Below are 6,000 nucleotides of genomic sequence, written 5' to 3' on the forward strand. Positions count from 1 at the left end.
CGTAGAGGTAATTAATAAATGCTATCTTCACAGAAATGTAAAGACTGCAGAGAGGAAAGTGGAGAATAATGGTTCATGGTTTCTTTTTTACTCGTTTGATTTTGAAAATTTTGTTTGTGTTTCCTTGGGTCATGCATATATTGTAGCCAAGCAAGCAGATGCCAGCTTGTTCACAGGTCTCTGCCATTGCTGATCTGACCTGGCCACGTAGCTGCTTGGCAACAGGTCTTCTGTTTCTGAACAGCTGTCAAAGTATTACCAGCCAATTTAGTGTCAGAGTTCAGAATGCATGGTTTATGTTCATCATCTCAGGACTGAATAGAGAATGGCAGGAAAAGATCGTCAGGCCCATCGGTGCATACCTTATCTGCACAGCCTGAACATTAGCGGGTGCAATCTCATGTGCTGCCCTTCCTAATGGCTAGCAATGGTAACTTCTGTGGATAAATAAAATTAAGAAAGGAAAATCTTGCAACTAGTTTTTGAAAAACAGTGGGCTGTTGTTCTTTGACTTTCATGACATTGTATAAACTCCAGGAGAGCATGGTAACCATGATGAATTACTGGAAGTCATTAACCAAACAGCTTACACACCAATATGTCCTGATGTTGTCAGCAATATAGAATGGTACAAGACCAGTAAAGAACATTTTGATTTAGCAGACCAGACCTAAATGTTAGACTTCCAACTGTACCTTATTCCTTGTATAGTCTTACTACAAAAATCTATTTATTACCCATAAATTACCTCCATTTTCACTGCCCCTGGGTAGTCTTTTCCACATTTTGATCTCAGTGATGTTGTTCTGATATCTGCACAAATGATCTCAGGAGTCTCGAGTACAGCACAATCGTTTATTCTTCCATCATATGGTGGGAGAGAACTAGATCAGAGAACCCTCCAAGGCAGCACTCTGACTGTCTACAGAATTGTAAGCATCTTTGTACACTGACAGTCGTGTGTGCGGAATATTGTTTAGATTCCAATACATTTAGTTTCTATTAGATAGAACTCTTTGGCTTCAGGGTGGTACCTCTTCATAGGCAAGATATCTCCTGACTTAGGCACTACCTGTCCTCTCCTATTTCCTAAAGGCTGCACCCTGTTTTGGATGACTTTCTTCTGCAATAAGCAGCACATATTCCTGCCACAGTAAACAGCCTCAGCCTTGCATTGGGATGGTTTGCTAACTCAGGCCTGTGAAAAGAACAAGGCTCGTCTGGGAAACTCACTCTATCAATATGAGTTTGTGTAATGAAGGCTCAGTGGTGTAAATTTGTCCACCCACGTAAACGTGCAGCTGTTGATGTCTTTTACTCCCAAGTGCATGAAAAATCCCTTTAATAAACTCGTATTAAATTCATTAATCCCTTTATAAATGATTTTTTTAAAAAGTCATATTTGTTTAACTAGTTTTTAATTCCTAACAAAGAGTTATTATTTAACTGTGTTCTCTTTTAAGCTTGAATGAATGACCCATTGTTCTAGTAACTGAATGTCTCACTGGGATTACCTTTAAATTGCCTTTCTTTTCCTTGAACTTGAACGTACCGAGCGCTCATTTGGCAATCCCATCTGTCACTTAGTTACTAGAATATACAGCACAGCAAAAGGGCATTTGCCCAACTAATCTGTGGTAGTGTTTATGCTCCACACCTGTCTTCTGTTCCATTTCTTCATCTTTAATTTCCTTGAAAGCGTCTCCCTGTGGTAGACAGTTCTATATCTTAATACTAAGAGTAAATACCTTTCTCCATTTGATTTCTTAATAATTATCTTGTCTTTTGGGCCTTAGTTTTGACTTCTCTTACAATTGGAAACATTCTTTACTTTTGGAACATTCTGTCAAAACCGTTCATAATTTCAAAGACATTTGCTATGCCACCTCTGTCTTTTTTCTAAATGGCAAACTGCAACCTGTTCAATCTTTCCCAATAGCTGTAATCTGTAGGGCGGCATAGTGGCACAGTGGTTAGCTGTCTTACAGCACCAGGGACCCGAGTTCAATTCCTGATTTGGATCACTGTCTGTGTGGAATTTGCATGTTCTCCTTGTGTCTGCACGGGTTTCCTCCAGGTATTCCAGTTTCCTCCCACAGCCTGAAGACATGTGGGTTAGGTAGATTGGCCATGCTAAGTTGCCCTTAGCATCAGGGAACTAGCTAGGGTAAATGCATGGGGTCATGGTGATCGGGCCTGCATGGGATTGTGGTCGGTGTAGACTCGACAGGCTGAATAGCCCCCTTTTGCACTGTAGGATTCTATAGTTTTAGTGCCATCCTTTGTTTTGCACTTTATCCATTTGCTTCCACGCCATTTTTATCAAATGGAGACCAGATTTAATATTACTTCACTACAATTGAATTCTGTATCCTTAGAAACAAATTCTAATGCTTTCTTAGCACCTGTGTTGCTAACTTGCAGTGCTATTTTTAACTATTTATTCCCCTGTAGCCCAAGATCCCATTCAGTTCCTTATTATCTAAGGTGTAAGGTTTGATTCCATACCACCTGTCCAAGTGCATTTTCTCACATTTGTGGTAGTGTCCACCTGCCACTTACCTTTCCAGTCTGCAAGTTTTCTGATGTCTTTTTGTATTATGTTTCATTCTTCCCAAGTTGGCTATATCCTTTTGTTTGGTGTTAACTACAAATTCTAATATTGAGTTACCTGCTCCAATGTCCAGATCATTAATGTGAAGAATGAACAATGGTGGTTCCAGCACTGATCATTGTGGGACACTGTTTTTTAACTCTCTCCAGTATGAATAGCTAACCTTTATTTGTTGCTTTCTAATTTTAGCCAGTGTGCCATCCTGACTAAACCTGTCCTAACCTTTGTCATGAACTTGCAATGTGAAATCTTATCAAAAGCCTTTTGAAAATTCAAGCATCTGAAATCTACTGCAGTATCCTTGTATTGTCTTTCTCTTACTTCAAGATCTCTATACCAGATTAGTTAAACTTGTTTCAGCCTCTCAAAATCTATTATTTGTGCATTCCTCATTTTAGATGCTTTTCTGTCAGAACATTTAATATGGATACCAGTTTCTTACCTATCACTGATGTGACATAACCTGGACTTTATTTCCCAGGTTATGTTCTGTCTACCTTTTTGGAAATCGGAATGATAATAGCTGTCTGTCAGTCTCCTGGCTTTATCCACCTTTCTCTGAAACACTTGGATTGTGTTATGAACGCCAGACTTAAAGTAGAGAGTGGAGGTCAGGAACTCTTAAGTCTCAACAGATCTCGGGTTTTCTGCATCCATGCAACTGGGAGTAGCTGTGCATTTTTATGTTCTTTGGGCCCAACGTGCTTGTGCATGAAGAAAATTGATGCAAAAACCCAGATCATATCAGTCGGAGCAGAGCGCCATTGAAAATGTGCTCTGTACAGGGAGAGATCCCAAAGGGAGAGGGGATAGGGAGTGGTGCAAAAGAAGAGTCCCAGACAGGACAGGGATAAGAAGAGATCCCAGTTAAGTTTAAAAAGCAGGAACAGGACTGTGATCAGCAGATTAAATGAAGGAGGCTCAGGAGAAGCTCTGGAGATCCAAGAAGACAGCAGAAAGTTGGTGACTCCATGCTGTGGGCCTCTTTTTAAATATTTGTTTATGGTATGTGGGTGTCTCTGGCTAGGCCAGCATTTCTAGTTGCCCTTGAGAGGGTACTGGTGAGGTACCTTCTTGAATCCTGTAGCTGATGTGGTGTAGGCACATCCACGATGCAGTTAGGAAGGGAATTCCAGAATTTTGACCCAGAAACAGTAAAGGAAATGTGGGAATATGCTTTCACACAATATAGTATATGACTTGGACGGGAGCTTGCAGGTGTCAGGAAATGAATTACTCACCGCAGGATTTCTGGTCTCTGACCTGCTCTTGTAGCCACAGTATTTGTATAGCTAGTCCAGTTCGGTTTCTGATCAATAGTGACTCTCAGGAAGTTGGTATTGGGGAATTCAGTGATGTTAATGTTATTGAATATCAAGGGGTAATTGTTAGATTCTCACTTTTTAGAGATGGCTATTACCTGGCCCTTATGTGGCACAAATATTACTTGCCATGAGTAGCAAGATTTGGATATTGATCAGATCTTGCTGCATTTGGACATAGACTGCTCCAGTATCTGAAGAACAGTGAATGATGCTAGACATACAAAATAGGAGCAGAGGATGGCTGTGTGGCCCCTTGAACCTGCTGCATTATTCAATAAGATCATGGCTGATCTGTTTGTGTTAAGTCCCATATTCCCTACCTACCCTGATAACCTATCATATCCTTGCCAAATGTGATACTGAGCTATTGATATATTTTATGTTTGAGGGGGACTGCATTAAAAATGTGTTTTTCTGCAGGAATGCTGCATTCCTTCCAGACAATTCTTTCATTTTGTCAGGAAGGAATGCAGCAGGTGCTGGAAAGCTGGATAATTACTCACTTTAGCCATGTAATGTTTATTTGGCAGAAAGGTTAATGGGCTTTTGTTTAGAAATGGGAAGGACCCCTTGGAGTTTTTTTAATTAAACTAATGAAAGGTGTATTTATGCAGACAAGGGGTCATTTGATCATCAGATTAATGGGAGGAGCTAGGTTGATAACAAAAACAGTTTTCAGTTTCAATTTATTTAAGTTGCTGGAGAGGGCTGTTTAAAGATAGAAGCTACAAGCTGATCTCTCTCTCTCTCTCTCTCTCTCTGAAAGTCTCTTTGGAACCTTCATGATTGTTACCATAATTTAAAGCAAGAATGCCTTGATTTGCTAACTATATTTAAAGTGGTGTCAAATCTATGGGAAGAGTGTTGCTTAGTTGGAATGGAAATAGGGATAAGTTAAAAATTAGAGGGTTTTTTTTCCATAATTAAAGATTATTCAACTGTTAAGAGATGTGCTGTTTCATTTTGTTTGGGCCAAATTTAAATTATGAATAAAGCTTTTTCTGATACAAGATCCTTAATTGGTCAGTAGAATTGCACCTGGAGCAAAGTATCCAAACCTCACATTTATGCCAAAAATAAAAAAAGTGTTGGAGTTTAATCTGACTTCATAATATATCTTGGGGTTCAGATCCAGCACCCTAATACAAGCAACAAATTATCTTTCTGCCTTAAAAATATTCACTGCTCCTGCTTCCATTGCCTTCTGAGGCAGAGGGTTCCAAAGTTGCACAATCCTCTGAGAGAAAATCTTCCTACTCATCTCCACTTAAAGGACAACACCTAATTTTGAAATGATACCCCCTATTTCTGGATCCACCCATGAGGGAAACATCATTTTAATGTTCACCATGTCAGTACCATTAAAGATCTTACAAACTTCAATCTAGTTTACACTAGGCACACGGTTCTCTTTCCTGTGCCAGTACATGCCTGTTGCATTTACAACAGTGTAGTTCAGCCCATAGTCCTCTGAGTTTATCTGTTGAACCTCTGCTGGATCAGATTGCCCCTCACAATTACAGCTTCCTGATCTTGTTATGACAGCATAAGCATGGCCACCACGTTGCGAACCTGGGCCACCTTGTTCAGCAGAACGCTCCCCTTTGAATCCCCTGCTCCACTGTTACCCACCCACCCCCCCGAATACCCTGCTCTACCTTTTCTTACATCTTGTTCGTCCTCTTCCTCTGAGGACATTCCCACCTTCCTTTCTCTCCACGTCTTCAAGTGTCACTAGCATTTGCTGGGTCATGTTTTGATATGTGCTCAAGATCACGAGCTTCCATAATAACCCTGTCAGTTGAGTGTACCAGAGCACCACTCGAAGCAATGCAAGTGCAACTTGAGCAGACTGATGGACTGCTTGATGAGTGCTCTTGTCAGCAGATGGCTGTCTTTATGAAGCCTTTGGGGCTCAGTACAGGGGTGAAGAGCCAAAGACTCAGATGAAACCTTGCTCCCTAAAATCCATTCTCAGGACTGGGGTTGGGATGGAAAAGCAGCAGAAGGCGTAACTGATGGAGATTATGACAGCTTCCAGGAAAGTAAGTATAGGCATTT

This window comes from Carcharhinus amblyrhynchos, chromosome 4 (genome assembly GCF_965287045.1).
Source record: "Carcharhinus amblyrhynchos chromosome 4, sCarAmb.v2.hapA, whole genome shotgun sequence".
Lineage (NCBI taxonomy): Eukaryota > Metazoa > Chordata > Chondrichthyes > Carcharhiniformes > Carcharhinidae > Carcharhinus > Carcharhinus amblyrhynchos.